The sequence below is a fragment of the Ranitomeya imitator genome, chromosome 10 (assembly GCF_032444005.1).
Source record: "Ranitomeya imitator isolate aRanImi1 chromosome 10, aRanImi1.pri, whole genome shotgun sequence".
Lineage (NCBI taxonomy): Eukaryota > Metazoa > Chordata > Amphibia > Anura > Dendrobatidae > Ranitomeya > Ranitomeya imitator.
The window spans coordinates 20,312,366-20,332,184 of NC_091291.1; positions in this window are offsets into that span (position 1 = coordinate 20,312,366).

Sequence of the window (19,819 nt, forward strand, 5' to 3'; positions counted from 1 at the left end):
CTATTCATCCAATTCATCCATCCTGTCATCCATATATCCATTCTATTCATCCATCCATCCATCTATTATTTCATCCTTTCTCCCATCTATCCATTCTTTCATCCATCATCCACCCATCCATTTTTCCATCCCTCCATCTTTCATCTATTCCATCCAATTCATTCATCTATTCCGTTCACCCAATTCATCAATCTTTTCATCCATCTATCCCCCCATTCTATTCATCCATCCATCTATCCATCCATTGTTCCTTTCATCCATTCTTCTATCCATCCGTTCTCCCATCCATCCATCCATCCATCCATCCTGTCATCCATCCATCCACTCATCCATCCATCCTTTCATCCATCCACTCATCCATCCATCCATGCATCCAACCGTCCATTTTTCCATCCATCCATCCATTGTTCCTTTCATCCATTCTTCTAACCATCCATCCATTCTCCCATTCATCCATCCACTCATCCCATCCATCTAACCATCAATCCACTCATCCATCCTCCCTTTCATCCATCCATCCACTCATCCATCCTTTCATCCATCCATCCACTCATCCATCCATCCTTTCATCCATCCATCCACTCATCCATCCATCCTTTCATCCATCCATCCACTCATCCATCCATCCTTCCATCCATCCCTCCATCCATCCATCCATCCATCCATCCATCCATTCATCCATCCACTCATCCATCCTCCCTTTCATCCATCCATCCATCCACTCATCCCATCCATCTAACCATCCACTCATCCATCCATCCATCCATCTATTTTTCCATCCATCCATTCATCCATCCATCCATCCATCCATCTATTTTTCCATCCATCCATTCATCCATCCATCCATCCATCCATCCATCCATCCATCCATCCATCCATCCATCCATTCTATCCATCTATCCATCCATTCTATCCATCCATCCATCCATCCATTCTATCCATCCATCCATTCCATCCATCCATCCATCCATCCATCCATCCATCTATTTTTCCATCCATCCATTCATCCATCCATCCATCCATCCATCTATTTTTCCATCCATCCATTCATCCATCCATCCATCCATCCATCCATCCATCCATCCATCCATCCATCCATCCATCCATCCATTCTATCCATCTATCCATCCATTCTATCCATCCATCCATCCATCCATCCATTCTATCCATCCATCCATTCCATCCATCCATCCATCCATCCATCCATCCATCCATCTATTTTTCCATCCATCCATTCATCCATCCATCCATCCATCCATCCATCCATCCATTCTATCCATCTATCCATCCATTCTATCCATCCATCCATCCATTCTATCCATCTATCCATCCATCCATCCATCCATCCATTCTATCCATCCATCCATCCTTTGTCTCCAACTTTCGTCATGTAAGCTGCATCTAGCAAATGGCTGTAAAATCCTTTATAAATATTTTACCAGCTGATAAAAACAAGTGTTTGCTGAGGACTCGTACAACGATAACTTTAATATGTGAGTTGTACAACCGTTCTGACATGTAAATAAAAAAAAAATAAAATAAGTATACCAGCCTCATCAAAACTAAGAGATTTATTTAATAAGATAATCTGTGTACATGGTAGATTCTGGTGACAGATCCTCTTTGACATTTTAATGCCTGCAATCTCCATTCTGACATGGACTTTCAAAGTAAGCATATCAGCCTCATCAGGTCCAAGAGAAGTAATTTATAACGCATGGAGTTTGCTTCAATTCTTGCTGGCAAATGCTGCCTAGCTTTGGGTACGTGTCTGACAATGACTCAGTTATATTAATAATGAAATGCACACACCAGACATTCACAGTGACGCTGATTTATTTCTAGAGCAGTTTTGTCCCATTTGATTTCATTTCTGAGCATTTTAGTTTTCCAATAAGTGACTGCCACCTAGTGGAGAAATCTATCACCCACGCCTTCGACGATTTCCGTGTTAACGACGGTTCTTCCGAGGCCGTGAGCGCCGCATTGTACCGTGTTCACACCTGGAGACTTAGGACATAAACTTCACATTCTGCACCTTTATGTTTCCTTCCTACACAAATTTTTGCATCCATTTCTTTCTTTTAAAGCCACATATTTTTAGGGACTTTTTGGGGTCTTTAAAAAAATAAATAAATAAGTTCTTAGTGCTTGGTTATATTGTTGGCATTTTATTTCATATTCCAAACAATGTGACAAAGAAGGAAGGCGAAGACCGGGATTCTCAATGTATCCGTGCTGACCACACACGATGGAAATGTTCAAGAAAACTTTATTTTCCATCGTGTTACCAGTCATTGTACAGGAGGAGGAGGTGAGCTGTGACATCACCTATTGTGAATGTTGGATCCTGTGTTATCTACTGTATATAGAGGTGTTATCAGTCATTGTACAGGAGGAGGAGGTGAGCTGTGACATCACCTATTGTGAATGGTGGATCCTGTGTTATCTACTGTATATAGAGGTGTTATCAGTCATTGTACAGGAGGAGGAGGTGAGCTGTGACATCACCTATTGTGAATGGTGGATCCTGTGTTATCTACTGTATATAGAGGTGTTATCAGTCATTGTACAGGAGGAGGAGGAGGTGAGCTGTGACATCACCTATTGTGAATGTTGGATCCTGTGTTATCTACTGTATATAGAGGTGTTATCAGTCATTGTACAGGAGGAGGAGGTGAGCTGTGACATCACCTATTGTGAATGGTGGATCCTGTGTTATCTACTGTATATAGAGGTGTTATCAGTCATTGTACAGGAGGAGGAGGTGAGCTGTGATATCACCTATTGTGAATGGTGGATCCTGTGTTATCTACTGTATATAGAGGTGTTATCAGTCATTGTACAGGAGGAGGAGGTGAGCTGTGACATCACCTATTGTGAATGGTGGATCCTGTGTTATCTACTGTATATAGAGGTGTTATCAGTCATTGTACAGGAGGAGGAGGTGAGCTGTGACATCACCTATTGTGAATGGTGGATCCTGTGTTATCTACTGTATATAGAGGTGTTATCAGTCATTGTACAGGAGGAGGAGGAGGTGAGCTGTGACATCACCTATTGTGAATGTTGGATCCTGTGTTATCTACTGTATATAGAGGTGTTATCAGTCATTGTACAGGAGGAGGAGGAGGTGAGCTGTGACATCACCTATTGTGAATGGTGGATCCTGTGTTATCTACTGTATATAGAGGTGTTATCAGTCATTGTACAGGAGGAGGAGGTGAGCTGTGACATCACCTATTGTGAATGGTGTATCCTGTGTTATCTACTGTATATAGAGGTGTTATCAGTCATTGTACAGGAGGAGGAGGTGAGCTGTGACATCACCTATTGTGAATGGTGGATCCTGTGTTATCTACTGTATATAGAGGTGTTATCAGTCATTGTACAGGAGGAGGAGGTGAGCTGTGACATCACCTATTGTGAATGGTGGATCCTGTGTTATCTACTGTATATAGAGGTGTTATCAGTCATTGTACAGGAGGAGGAGGTGAGCTGTGACATCACCTATTGTGAATGGTGGATCCTGTGTTATCTACTATATATAGAGGTGTTATCAGTCATTGTACAGGAGGAGGAAGTGAGCTGTGACATCACCTATTGTGAATGGTGGATCCTGTGTTATCTACTGTATATAGAGGTGTTATCAGTCATTGTACAGGAGGAGGAGGAGGTGAGCTGTGACATCACCTATTGTGAATGTTGGATCCTGTGTTATCTACTGTATATAGAGGTGTTATCAGTCATTGTACAGGAGGAGGAGGTGAGCTGTGACATCACCTATTGTGAATGGTGGATCATGTGCTATCTACTGTATATAGAGATGTTATCAGTCATTGTACAGGAGGAGGAGGTGAGCTGTGACATCACCTATTGTGAATGGTGTATCCTGTGTTATCTACTGTATATAGAGGTGTTATCAGTCATTGTACAGGAGGAGGAGGTGAGCTGTGATATCCCCTATTGTGAATGGTGGATCCTGTGTTATCTACTGTATATAGAGGTCTTATCAGTTACTGTACAGGAGGAGGAGGTGAGCTGTGACATCACCTATTGTGAATGGTGGATCTTGTTTTATCTACTGTATATAGAGGAGTTATCAGTCATTGTACAGGAGGAGGAGGTGAGCTGTGACATCACCTATTGTGAATGGTGGATCCTGTGTTATCTACTGTATATAGAGGTGTTATCAGTCATTGTACAGGAGGAGGAGGTGAGCTGTGACATCACCTATTGTGAATGGTGGATCCTGTGTTATCTACTGTATATAGAGGTGTTATCAGTCATTGTACAGGAGGAGGAGGTGAGCTGTGACATCACCTATTGTGAATGTTGGATCCTGTGTTATCTACTGTATATAGAGGTGTTATCAGTCATTGTACAGGAGGAGGAGGTGAGCTGTGACATCACCTATTGTGAATGGTGGATCCTGTGTTATCTACTGTATATAGAGGTGTTATCAGTCATTGTACAGGAGGAGGAGGTGAGCTGTGACATCACCTATTGTGAATGGTGGATCCTGTGTTATCTACTATATATAGAGGTGTTATCAGTCATTGTACAGGAGGAGGAAGTGAGCTGTGACATCACCTATTGTGAATGGTGGATCCTGTGTTATCTACTGTATATAGAGGTGTTATCAGTCATTGTACAGGAGGAGGAGGAGGTGAGCTGTGACATCACCTATTGTGAATGTTGGATCCTGTGTTATCTACTGTATATAGAGGTGTTATCAGTCATTGTACAGGAGGAGGAGGTGAGCTGTGACATCACCTATTGTGAATGGTGGATCCTGTGCTATCTACTGTATATAGAGATGTTATCAGTCATTGTACAGGAGGAGGAGGTGAGCTGTGACATCACCTATTGTGAATGGTGTATCCTGTGTTATCTACTGTATATAGAGGTGTTATCAGTCATTGTACAGGAGGAGGTGGTGAGCTGTGATATCCCCTATTGTGAATGGTGGATCCTGTGTTATCTACTGTATATAGAGGTCTTATCAGTTACTGTACAGGAGGAGGAGGTGAGCTGTGACATCACCTATTGTGAATGGTGGATCTTGTTTTATCTACTGTATATAGAGGAGTTATCAGTCATTGTACAGGAGGAGGAGGTGAGCTGTGACATCACCTATTGTGAATGGTGGATCCTGTGTTATCTACTGTATATAGAGGTGTTATCAGTCATTGTACAGGAGGAGGAGGTGAGCTGTGACATCACCTATTGTGAATGGTGGATCCTGTGTTATTTACTGTATGTAGAGGTGTTATCAGTCATTGTACAGGAGGAGGTGGTGAGCTGTGATATCCCCTATTGTGAATGGTGGATCCTGTGTTATCTACTGTATATAGAGGTCTTATCAGTTACTGTACAGGAGGAGGAGGTGAGCTGTGACATCACCTATTGTGAATGGTGGAACCTGTGTTATCTACTGTATATAGAGGTGTTATCAGTCATTGTACAGGAGGAGGAGGTGAGCTGTGACATCACCTATTGTGAATGGTGGACCCTGTGTTATCTACTGTATATAGAGGTGTTATCAGTCATTGTACAGGAGGAGGAGGTGAGCTGTGATATCATCTATTGTGAATGGTGGATCCTGTGTTATCTACTGTATATAGAGGTGTTATCAGTCATTGTACAGGAGGAGGAGGAGGTGAGCTGTGACATCACCTATTGTGAATGGTGGATCCTGTGTTATCTACTGTATATAGAGGTGTTATCAGTCATTGTACAGGAGGAGGAGGTGAGCTGTGACATCACCTATTGTGAATGGTGGATCCTGTGCTATCTACTGTATATAGAGATGTTATCAGTCATTGTACAGGAGGAGGAGGTGAGCTGTGACATCACCTATTGTGAATGGTGTATCCTGTGTTATCTACTGTATATAGAGGTGTTATCAGTCATTGTACAGGAGGAGGTGGTGAGCTGTGATATCCCCTATTGTGAATGGTGGATCCTGTGTTATCTACTGTATATAGAGATGTTATCAGTTACTGTACAGGAGGAGGAGGTGAGCTGTGACATCACCTATTGTGAATGGTGGATCCTGTGTTATCTACTGTATATAGAGGTGTTATCAGTCATTGTACAGGAGGAGGAGGTGAGCTGTGACATCACCTATTGTAAATGGTGGATCCTGTGTTATCTACTATATATAGAGGTGTTATCAGTCATTGTACAGGAGGAGGAAGTGAGCTGTGACATCACCTATTGTGAATGGTGGATCCTGTGTTATCTACTGTATATAGAGGTGTTATCAGTCATTGTACAGGAGGAGGAGGTGAGCTGTGACATCACCTATTGTGAATGTTGGATCCTGTGTTATCTACTGTATATAGAGGTGTTATCAGTCATTGTACAGGAGGAGGAGGTGAGCTGTGACATCACCTATTGTGAATGGTGGATCCTGTGTTATCTACTGTATATAGAGGTCTTATCAGTTACTGTACAGGAGGAGGAGGTGAGCTGTGACATCACCTATTGTGAATGGTGTATCCTGTGTTATCTACTGTATATAGAGGTGTTATCAGTCATTGTACAGGAGGAGGTGGTGAGCTGTGATATCCCCTATTGTGAATGGTGGATCCTGTGTTATCTACTGTATATAGAGGTCTTATCAGTTACTGTACAGGAGGAGGAGGTGAGCTGTGACATCACCTATTGTGAGTGGTGGATCTTGATTTATCTACTGTATATAGAGGAGTTATCAGTCATTGTACAGGAGGAGGAGGTGAGCTGTGACATCACCTATTGTGAATGGTGGATCCTGTGTTATCTACTGTATATAGAGGTGTTATCAGTCATTGTACAGGAGGAGGAGGTGAGCTGTGACATCACCTATTGTGAATGGTGGATCCTGTGTTATTTACTGTATGTAGAGGTGTTATCAGTCATTGTACAGGAGGAGGTGGTGAGCTGTGATATCCCCTATTGTGAATGGTGGATCCTGTGTTATCTACTGTATATAGAGGTCTTATCAGTTACTGTACACTAGGAGGAGGTGAGCTGTGACATCACCTATTGTGAATGGTGGATCCTGTGTTATCTACTGTATATAGAGGTGTTATCAGTCATTGTACAGGAGGAGGAGGTGAGCTGTGACATCACCTATTGTGAATGGTGGACCCTGTGTTATCTACTGTATATAGAGGTGTTATCAGTCATTGTACAGGAGGAGGAGGTGAGCTGTGATATCATCTATTGTGAATGGTGGATCCTGTGTTATCTACTGTATATAGAGGTGTTATCAGTCATTGTACAGGAGGAGGAGTTGAGCTGTGACATCACCTATTGTGAATGGTGGATCCTGTGTTATCTACTGTATATAGAGGTGTTATCAGTCATTGTACAGGAGGAGGAGGTGAGCTGTGACATCACCTATTGTAAATGGTGGATCCTGTGTTATCTACTGTATATAGAGGTGTTATCAGTCATTGTACAGGAGGAGGAGGAGGTGAGCTGTGACATCACCTATTGTGAATGTTGGATCCTGTGTTATCTACTGTATATAGAGGTGTTATCAGTCATTGTACAGGAGGAGGAGGTGAGCTGTGACATCACCTATTGTGAATGGTGGATCCAGTGTTATCTACTGTATATAGAGGTGTTATCAGTCATTGTTCAGGAGGAGGAGGAGGTGAGCTGTGACATCACCTATTGTGAATGGTGTATCCTGTGTTATCTACTGTATATAGAGGTGTTATCAGTCATTGTACAGGAGGAGGTGGTGAGCTGTGATATCCCCTATTGTGAATGGTGGATCCTGTGTTATCTACTGTATATAGAGGTCTTATCAGTTACTGTACAGGAGGAGGAGGTGAGCTGTGACATCACCTATTGTGAATGGTGGATCTTGTTTTATCTACTGTATATAGAGGAGTTATCAGTCATTGTACAGGAGGAGGAGGTGAGCTGTGACATCACCTATTGTGAATGGTGGATCCTGTGTTATCTACTGTATATAGAGGTGTTATCAGTCATTGTACAGGAGGAGGAGGTGAGCTGTGACATCACCTATTGTGAATGGTGGATCCTGTGTTATTTACTGTATGTAGAGGTGTTATCAGTCATTGTACAGGAGGAGGTGGTGAGCTGTGATATCCCCTATTGTGAATGGTGGATCCTGTGTTATCTACTGTATATAGAGGTCTTATCAGTTACTGTACAGGAGGAGGAGGTGAGCTGTGACATCACCTATTGTGAATGGTGGATCCTGTGTTATCTACTGTATATAGAGGTGTTATCAGTCATTGTACAGGAGGAGGAGGTGAGCTGTGACATCACCTATTGTGAATGGTGGACCCTGTGTTATCTACTGTATATAGAGGTGTTATCAGTCATTGTACAGGAGGAGGAGGTGAGCTGTGATATCATCTATTGTGAATGGTGGATCCTGTGTTATCTACTGTATATAGAGGTGTTATCAGTCATTGTACAGGAGGAGGAGGTGAGCTGTGACATCACCTATTGTGAATGGTGGATCCTGTGTTATCTACTGTATATAGAGGTGTTATCAGTCATTGTACAGGAGGAGGAGGTGAGCTGTGACATCACCTATTGTGAATGGTGTATCCTGTGTTATCTACTGTATATAGAGGTCTTATCAGTTACTGTACAGGAGGAGGAGGTGAGCTGTGACATCACCTATTGTGAATGGTGGATCCTGTGTTATCTACTATATATAGAGGTGTTATCAGTCATTGTACAGGAGGAGGAAGTGAGCTGTGACATCACCTATTGTGAATGGTGGATCCTGTGTTATCTACTGTATATAGAGGTGTTATCAGTCATTGTACAGGAGGAGGAGGAGGTGAGCTGTGACATCACCTATTGTGAATGTTGGATCCTGTGTTATCTACTGTATATAGAGGTGTTATCAGTCATTGTACAGGAGGAGGAGGTGAGCTGTGACATCACCTATTGTGAATGGTGGATCCTGTGCTATCTACTGTATATAGAGATGTTATCAGTCATTGTACAGGAGGAGGAGGTGAGCTGTGACATCACCTATTGTGAATGGTGTATCCTGTGTTATCTACTGTATATAGAGGTGTTATCAGTCATTGTACAGGAGGAGGTGGTGAGCTGTGATATCCCCTATTGTGAATGGTGGATCCTGTGTTATCTACTGTATATAGAGATGTTATCAGTTACTGTACAGGAGGAGGAGGTGAGCTGTGACATCACCTATTGTGAATGGTGGATCCTGTGTTATCTACTGTATATAGAGGTGTTATCAGTCATTGTACAGGAGGAGGAGGTGAGCTGTGACATCACCTATTGTGAATGGTGGATCCTGTGTTATCTACTATATATAGAGGTGTTATCAGTCATTGTACAGGAGGAGGAAGTGAGCTGTGACATCACCTATTGTGAATGGTGGATCCTGTGTTATCTACTGTATATAGAGGTGTTATCAGTCATTGTACAGGAGGAGGAGGTGAGCTGTGACATCACCTATTGTGAATGTTGGATCCTGTGTTATCTACTGTATATAGAGGTGTTATCAGTCATTGTACAGGAGGAGGAGGTGAGCTGTGACATCACCTATTGTGAATGGTGGATCCTGTGTTATCTACTGTATATAGAGGTCTTATCAGTTACTGTACAGGAGGAGGAGGTGAGCTGTGACATCACCTATTGTGAATGGTGTATCCTGTGTTATCTACTGTATATAGAGGTGTTATCAGTCATTGTACAGGAGGAGGTGGTGAGCTGTGATATCCCCTATTGTGAATGGTGGATCCTGTGTTATCTACTGTATATAGAGGTCTTATCAGTTACTGTACAGGAGGAGGAGGTGAGCTGTGACATCACCTATTGTGAATGGTGGATCTTGTTTTATCTACTGTATATAGAGGAGTTATCAGTCATTGTACAGGAGGAGGAGGTGAGCTGTGACATCACCTATTGTGAATGGTGGATCCTGTGTTATCTACTGTATATAGAGGTGTTATCAGTCATTGTACAGGAGGAGGAGGTGAGCTGTGACATCACCTATTGTGAATGGTGGATCCTGTGTTATTTACTGTATGTAGAGGTGTTATCAGTCATTGTACAGGAGGAGGTGGTGAGCTGTGATATCCCCTATTGTGAATGGTGGATCCTGTGTTATCTACTGTATATAGAGGTCTTATCAGTTACTGTACACTAGGAGGAGGTGAGCTGTGACATCACCTATTGTGAATGGTGGATCCTGTGTTATCTACTGTATATAGAGGTGTTATCAGTCATTGTACAGGAGGAGGAGGTGAGCTGTGACATCACCTATTGTGAATGGTGGACCCTGTGTTATCTACTGTATATAGAGGTGTTATCAGTCATTGTACAGGAGGAGGAGGTGAGCTGTGATATCATCTATTGTGAATGGTGGATCCTGTGTTATCTACTGTATATAGAGGTGTTATCAGTCATTGTACAGGAGGAGGAGTTGAGCTGTGACATCACCTATTGTGAATGGTGGATCCTGTGTTATCTACTGTATATAGAGGTGTTATCAGTCATTGTACAGGAGGAGGAGGTGAGCTGTGACATCACCTATTGTAAATGGTGGATCCTGTGTTATCTACTGTATATAGAGGTGTTATCAGTCATTGTACAGGAGGAGGAGGAGGTGAGCTGTGACATCACCTATTGTGAATGTTGGATCCTGTGTTATCTACTGTATATAGAGGTGTTATCAGTCATTGTACAGGAGGAGGAGGTGAGCTGTGACATCACCTATTGTGAATGGTGGATCCTGTGCTATCTACTGTATATAGAGATGTTATCAGTCATTGTACAGGAGGAGGAGGTGAGCTGTGACATCACCTATTGTGAATGGTGTATCCTGTGTTATCTACTGTATATAGAGGTGTTATCAGTCATTGTACAGGAGGAGGTGGTGAGCTGTGATATCCCCTATTGTGAATGGTGGATCCTGTGTTATCTACTGTATATAGAGGTCTTATCAGTTACTGTACAGGAGGAGGAGGTGAGCTGTGACATCACCTATTGTGAATGGTGGATCTTGTTTTATCTACTGTATATAGAGGAGTTATCAGTCATTGTACAGGAGGAGGAGGTGAGCTGTGACATCACCTATTGTGAATGGTGGATCCTGTGTTATCTACTGTATATAGAGGTGTTATCAGTCATTGTACAGGAGGAGGAGGTGAGCTGTGACATCACCTATTGTGAATGGTGGATCCTGTGTTATTTACTGTATGTAGAGGTGTTATCAGTCATTGTACAGGAGGAGGTGGTGAGCTGTGATATCCCCTATTGTGAATGGTGGATCCTGTGTTATCTACTGTATATAGAGGTCTTATCAGTTACTGTACAGGAGGAGGAGGTGAGCTGTGACATCACCTATTGTAAATGGTGGATCCTGTGTTATCTACTGTATATAGAGGTGTTATCAGTCATTGTACAGGAGGAGGAGGTGAGCTGTGACATCACCTATTGTGAATGTTGGATCCTGTGTTATCTACTGCATATAGAGGTGTTATCAGTCATTGTCCAGGAGGAGGAGGTGAGCTGTGATATCATCTATTGTGAATGGTGGATCCTGTGTTATCTTCTGTATATAGAGGTGTTATCAGTCATTGTACAGGAGGAGGAGGTGAGCTGTAACATCACCTATTGTGAATGGTGGATCCTGTGTTATCTACTGTATATAGAGGTGTTATCAGTCATTGTACACGAGGAGGAGGTGAGCTGTGACATCACCTATTGTGAATGGTGGATCCTGTGTTATTTACTGTATGTACAGGTGTTATCAGTCATTGTACAGGAGGAGGAGGTGAGCTGTGACATCACCTATTGTGAATGGTGGATCCTGTGATATCTACTGTATATAGAGGTGTTATCAGTCATTGTACAGGGGGAGGAGGTGAGCTGTGATATCATCTATTGTGAATGGTGGATCCTGTGTTATCTACTGTATATAGAGGTGTTATTAGTCATTGTACAGGAGGAGGAGGTGAGCTGTGACATCACCTATTGTGAATGGTGGATCTTGTGTTATTTACTGTATGTAGAGGTGTTATCAGTCATTGTACAGGAGGAGGTGGTGAGCTGTGATATCCCCTATTGTGAATGGTGGATCCTGTGTTATCTACTGTATATAGAGGTGTTATCAGTTACTGTACAGGAGGAGGAGGTGAGCTGTGATATCATCTATTGTGAATGGTGGATCCTGTGTTATCTACTGTATATAGAGGAGTTATCAGTCATTGTACAGGAGGAGGAGGTGAGCTGTGACATCACCTATTGTGAATGGTGGATCCTGTGTTATTTACTGTATGTAGAGGTGTTATCAGTCATTGTACAGGAGGAGGAGGTGAGCTGTGATATCCCCTATTGTGAATGGTGGATCCTGTGCTATCTACTGTATATAGAGGTGTTATCAGTCAATGTACAGGAGGAGGAGGTGAGCTGTGACATCACCTATTTTGAATGGTGGATCCTGTGTTATTTACTGTATGTAGAGGTGTTATCAGTCATTGTACAGGAGGAGGAGGTGAGCTGTGATATCCCCTATTGTGAATTGTGGATCCTGTGTTATCTACTGTATATAGAGGTGTTATCAGTCATTGTAAAGGAGGAGGAGGTGAGCTGTGACATCACCTATTGTGAATGGTGGATCCAGTGTTATCTACTGTATATAGAGGTGTTATCATTCATTATACAGAAGGAGGAGGTGAGCTGTGACATCACCTATTGTGAATGGTGGATCCAGTGTTATCTACTGTATATAGAGGTGTTATCAGTCATTGTTCAGGAGGAGGAGGAGGTGAGCTGTGACATCACCTATTGTGAATGGTGGATCCTGTGTTATCTACTGTATATAGATCTGTTATCAGTCATTGTACAGGAGGAGGAGGTGAGCTGTGACATCACCTATTGAGAATGGTGGATCCTGTGTTATCTACTGTATATTGAGGAGTTATCAGTCATTGTACAGGAGGAGGAGGAGGTGACCTGTGATGTCCCCTATTCTGAATGGTGGATCCTGTGTTATCTACTGTATATAGAGGTTTTATCAGTCATTGTAAAGGAGGAGGAGGTGAGCTGTGACATCTCCTATTGAGAATGGTGGATCCTGTGCTATCTACTGTATATGGAGGTGTTATCAGTCATTGTACAGAAGGAGGAGGAGGTGAGCTGTGATATCTCTCATTGTTAATGGTGCTTCCTGTGTTTTTTGCTATATATGGAGGAGTTTCCAGGCTGTGGTGATAGTGAGACTCCAGATGAACATCTGCTGTTGCAAAAAATAAAAACACAACATGCTTTAAAAAAAAATACTAATAAAACAACCTATTTTTTTGGAGGAGTAAAGTGATAGATATTAAGTTACTTTTGCAGAATCTTCTCCGTACTTTGATGCAGATTGAAGGTTCGTCTCTCCCATGATTGTCGTCGACTGACTAATAACTATCTGCCGGGCTCACACCCTCCGTGAATAATCGTACCGTCGGGGCAGCGCACAGTAACAAAACCGCTGCATTAAACACCGCGGTGAGTAACTCGTCATAGAACTCTCCTATGGCTGCATTCCTCCGAGGTCGCTCCTCGCATGAGACTCCGTCTGCGACAATTGTGCTCTCTGGGTATCCTGAGTCATGTAGAAGAAGTCTTTGTCCCAGTCGTCACCACATGTCAGAAGGGACCAACCCTGCTAATCTGTGATGTAGCAGAGCTGAGTTTGTCATTTAGGCATTTCTAATGTCCGCCACCTCAATAATAATACAATACGCAACCCTGTTCCTACTGGGCAGGATGGAGATCAAAAAAACCCTTTTTAACCCCTTTAATTCTGCAAACAAAGCTGATCATGGTTTATTGGGGGCGTAAAGCAAAGAAGGGATCCCCCTTAAGAATCCTATATCTATAATCAATACCCAAACACAACAAATAGGGACAAAGGGACGATTTTGTGTAGCTCCTCCCCCGAGGAGCGGAAGAAGAATAAATCATTGGTGCACCTTTATTGCCACGATCGGTGAGGGTCCGAGACATCGGATCTCGTGACTATAACCTGTACCCCTCCAGGAATTTTAAGTAGTAACCCTTGAGCACTATGGAATTATGTTTTACCCCAAGAAATATTCACCAGATGAGGACACGGACAGAAAAGGGTCCCTGTGCAAGATTAGTATTAGGGTCAAAAGTTTATTATACTGTACCCCTTTATGTGCTGCCCGCCTTAACTCTTAGGTCCTTATGCAGCCGCCCAGGTTACACCAATGAAATGTTAACCCCTTAAAGTCACCCTAAACCACTCTTGGTCCTCTAGGGACATCACCATCACCATCAAGATCTTTCTACGATGTAATTATTGCAGCAGAATAATAAGTCGGAGATTACAATGTGCTGCGAGCGTTACATCCAGTAGGTGGAGGAATAGGCCGTAAATGGCAGGACAGCTCCACCTAGTGGAGAAAACGTGTAAATTCATAGTATCCTGTATGTAGTGATGTCTGTTTTCACTAAATACATTTTTTTTTACAGATTTTACCCATGAACTGAGAGTGATCGATCAGTCCTGGAGGAGAAAGAAGCTGATTTCTCTGATAACAAATATTACAAAGATTCTTATTTTCACATCTTCTATTGATTTATTAAATAAATAAATAAAATGTCGGTCACTTCTTAATATGACTAAATATAAAATTGAATAAATACAAGTCAGCGCTGTCAATCAAGGAAGAGGAGATAGATATCAGGTAGGTGCGCTGGGCTGTGAACACATGTCGGAATTTAGAACTGTTTGTGACAAGTGTGGCAATGGATTCAGGCACTAATGATGGGCCCCGGTGCAATATTTGGAGCTGGGCCCCCACCTGCATGTTGGTCAGATGTGTGGGCCCTTGTAGCATTCTAAATCCTATAAAGACAAGCGTGTTGCCCTTTCCTCCATAATGTAATAATGTCCCCCATCCTTGTCCCCTTCCTGGTGTAGTGTCCTCATTCCTGTGCCCCATCCTGGTCGTCTTCTTGGTTTAATGGGTCCTTTTCATTAATATATGTCCCCCATCCTGGTGTATTGTCCACATCCTGCCCCCTTGAAGTAATAAATGTTCCCCATCCTAGGCACCGTCCGGTTGTAATGTCCTCCATCCTTTGCCCCTTCCAGTAACTATGTCCTCCATCCTCGAACCCACCAAATAATAAATGTTCCCCATCCTGGGCCCCTTCCAGTAATAATGATCAACATCCTGGGCCCCTTGCTGGTATTATGGGCCCCTTCCATTAATATTTCCCTCAGCCTGGTGTAATGCCCCTATCCTGTCCCCTTCCAGTAATAAATGTCCCCTATCCTAGGCTCCTTCCTTTAATAATTTCCTCTATCCTGTGCCCCTTTCATTAATAAGGTTCCCCATCCTGAGCCCCTACCACTAATAATTTCCCCCATGTTGTTATAATATCCCCCATCTTGTGCCCTTTACTGGCATAATGTCCTCCATCCTGGGCCTCTTCCTCGTATAATGGTATATTAACTCCCATTCTGGGCCCCTACCAGTAATAATGTACCCCATCCTGATGTAATGTTCACCATCTTGGGCGCCTTCCTGTTATAATGTCCCCATCCTGGTATGATATCCCCATCCAATTCACTTCCAGTAATAATATCTCCCATCATGGGCCCCTTCAATTAAGAATGTTCCCCATCCTGATGTAATGTCCACATTATGCCCCCTTGAAGTAATAAATGTCCCCCTTCCTAGGCACCGTCCGGTTGTAATGTCCTCCATCCTTTGCCCCTTCCAGTAATTATGTCCTCCATCCTCGAACCCACCAAATAATAAATGTTCCCTATCCTGGGTCCTTTCCAGTAATAATGATCAACATCCTGGGCCCCTTGCTGGTATTATGGGCCCCTTCCATTAATATTTCCCTCTGCCTGGTGTAATGCCCCTATCCTGTCCCCTTCCAGTAATAAATGTCCCCTATCCTAGGCTCCTTCCTTTAATAATTTCCTCCATCCTGTGCCCCTTTCATTAATAAGGTTCCCCATCCTGAGCCCCTACCACTAATAATTTGCCCCATCTTGTTATAATATCCCTCATCCTGTGCCCTTTACTGGCATAATGTCCTCCATCCTGGGCCCCTTCCTCGTATAATGGTATATTAACTCCCATTCTGGGCCCCTACCAGTAATAATGTACCCCATCCTGATGTAATGTTCACCATCTTGGGCCCCTTCCTGTTATAATGTCCCCATCCTGGTATAATATCCCCATCCAATTCACTTCCAGTAATAATATCTCCCATCATGGGCCCCTTCAAGTAAGAATGTACCCCATCCTGATGTAATGTTCACCATCTTGGGCCCCTTCCTGTTATAATGTCCCCATCCTGGTATGATATCCCCATCCAATTCACTTCCAGTAATAATATCTCCCATCATGGGCCAATTCAAGTAAGAATGTTCCCCATCCTGATGTACTGTCCACATTATGCCCCCTTGCAGTAATAAATGTCCCCCTTCCTAGGCACCGTCCGGTTGTAATGTCCTCCATCCTTTGCCCCTTCCAGTAATTATGTCCTCCATCCTCGAACCCACCAAATAATAAATGTTCCCTATCCTGGGTCCCTTCCAGTAATAATGATCAACATCCTGGGCCCCTTGCTGGTATTATGGGCCCCTTCCATTAATATTTCCCTCTGCCTGGTGTAATGCCCCTATCCTGTCCCCTTCCAGTAATAAATGTCCCCTATCCTAGGCTCCTTCCTTTAATAATTTCCTCTATCCTGTGCCCCTTTCATTAATAAGGTTCCCCATCCTGAGCCCCTACCACTAATAATTTCCCCCATGTTGTTATAATATCCCCCATCTTGTGCCCTTTACTGGCATAATGTCCTCCATCCTGGGCCCCTTCCTCGTATAATGGTATATTAACTCCCATTCTGGGCCCCTACCAGTAATAATGTACCCTATCCTGATGTAATGTTCACCATCTTGGGCGCCTTCCTGTTATAATGTCCCCATCCTGGTATGATATCCCCATCCAATTCACTTCCAGTAATAATATCTCCCATCATGGGCCCCTTCAAGTAAGAATGTTCCCCATCCTGATGTAATGTCCACATTATGCCCCCTTGAAGTAATAAATGTCCCCCTTCCTAGGCACCGTCCGGTTGTAATGTCCTCCATCCTTTGCCCCTTCCAGTAATTATGTCCTCCATCCTCGAACCCACCAAATAATAAATGTTCCCTATCCTGGGTCCCTTCCAGTAATAATGATCAACATCCTGGGCCCCTTGCTGGTATTATGGGCCCCTTCCATTAATATTTCCCTCTGCCTGGTGTAATGCCCCTATCCTGTCCCCTTCCAGTAATAAATGTCCCCTATCCTAGGCTCCTTCCTTTAATAATTTCCTCCATCCTGTGCCCCTTTCATTAATAAGGTTCCCCATCCTGAGCCCCTACCACTAATAATTTGCCCCATCTTGTTATAATATCCCTCATCCTGTGCCCTTTACTGGCATAATGTCCTCCATCCTGGGCCCCTTCCTCGTATAATGGTATATTAACTCCCATTCTGGGCCCCTACCAGTAATAATGTACCCCATCCTGATGTAATGTTCACCATCTTGGGCCCCTTCCTGTTATAATGTCCCCATCCTGGTATAATATCCCCATCCAATTCACTTCCAGTAATAATATCTCCCATCATGGGCCCCTTCAAGTAAGAATGTACCCCATCCTGATGTAATGTTCACCATCTTGGGCCCCTTCCTGTTATAATGTCCCCATCCTGGTATGATATCCCCATCCAATTCACTTCCAGTAATAATATCTCCCATCATGGGCCAATTCAAGTAAGAATGTTCCCCATCCTGATGTAATGTCCACATTATGCCCCCTTGCAGTAATAAATGTCCCCCTTCCTAGGCACCGTCCGGTTGTAATGTCCTCCATCCTTTGCCCCTTCCAGTAATTATGTCCTCCATCCTCGAACCCACCAAATAATAAATGTTCCCTATCCTGGGTCCCTTCCAGTAATAATGATCAACATCCTGGGCCCCTTGCTGGTATTATGGGCCCCTTCCATTAATATTTCCCTCTGCCTGGTGTAATGCCCCTATCCTGTCCCCTTCCAGTAATAAATGTCCCCTATCCTAGGCTCCTTCCTTTAATAATTTCCTCCATCCTGTGCCCCTTTCATTAATAAGGTTCCCCATCCTGAGCCACTACCACTTATAATTTGCTCCATGTTGTTATAATATCCCCCATCCTGTGCCCTTTACTGGCATAATGTCCTCCATCCTGGGCTCCTTCCTGGTATAATGGTATATTAACTCCCATTCTGGGTCCCTGCCAGTAATAATGTACCCCATCCCGATGCAATGTTCACCATCTTGGGCCCTTTCCTGTTATAATGTGCCTATCCTAGTATAATATCCCCATCCAATTCACTTCCAGTAATAATATCTCCCATCATGGGCCCCTTCAAGTAAGAATGTTCCCCATCCTGATGTAATGTCCATATCCTGGCCCCTTCCAATAATTGTCCTCCATTCTGAGCCCTTTCCTGCTATAATGTCCCTCACCCTTAGCCCTTCCTGGTATAATATCCCCATCCAATTCACTTTCAGTAATAATATCTCCCGTCATGGGCCCCTTCAAGTAAAAATGTTCCCCATCCTGATGTAATGTTTGTATCCTGGCCCCTTCCAACAATTGTCCTCCATTCTGAGCCCTTTCCTGGTATAATGTCCCTCACCCTTAGCCCTTCCTGGTATAATATCCCCATCCAATTCACTTCCAGTAATAATATGTCCCATCATGGGCCCCTTCAAGTAATAATGTTCCCCATCCTGATGTAATGTCCATATCCTGGCCCCTTCCAATAATTGTCCTCCATTCTGAGCCCTTTCCTTGTATAATGTCCCCCACCCTTAGCCCTTCCTGGCTTAATATCCACCATCCTGGGTCCTTTCCAAGAATAATGACCTCCATTCTGGGCTCTTACATGTAATAATGTCACCCATCCTGGTACAATGTCCCCATCCAGTCCCCTCCCAGTAATGTTCCGCCTCCTGGACCCATCCTGTAATAATGTTCCCTGTTCTGTCACTGTTCTCTAACAGATAAAAAAATTATTCCCATGATCTACTTGTCCGCTACATTATGAGACGTGATCGTTGCCCTCCTGATGGCGGAGCACCGGATCAGCACGGTTTGGCTTCTCAGAAGAATGTCTGTGGTTCAGGCGTTTCTCTTTTTCTTCGCCACAGAAATCATTTCCCACTAAATGTTGTTTTCAGTTGGACGCGTCTGATGTTCTGGTGCAATGTGCAAACAAAGTCCGGGGAAAGGTGTAATTACTCCTGTGTCATCATCAACCCGCAGCTGGGAAGCAGCGGATATCTGGCGCCCTCTCTGGTTCTAGACTGGTATTACAAGTGATATCTTTCCATAGAGAAAAGTCGCCCAGGGGTGAAATCTTAAGGAAGAAGCTCGGAGTCACTCAAAAGTACAATTCTTACACCTTAAACGTCTACGTGGACAAAAATAAAAATAAAAGATGTGGAGGAAAAAATGGAAACGTAAAAATGAAAATTGGCTCAGTTGTTAAGGGGTTAAAGCTCTGTGCCAGAATGTTAGATTTGATGACAGGTCTAGAGACGTGAAATTGATTGACATGTGCATATAAGTCGCCATCTGGTGGCCGTGCATTGCATCGCCTGCATATGTTACTGTGTAAACATAGTGATGGTGCCCTCTAGTGGCAATAGAAATGACTACAATCATGAAAATCCATCGACTTGATTGACTGCAGTTCAATCTAATATAATCCAGATTGACGCAATC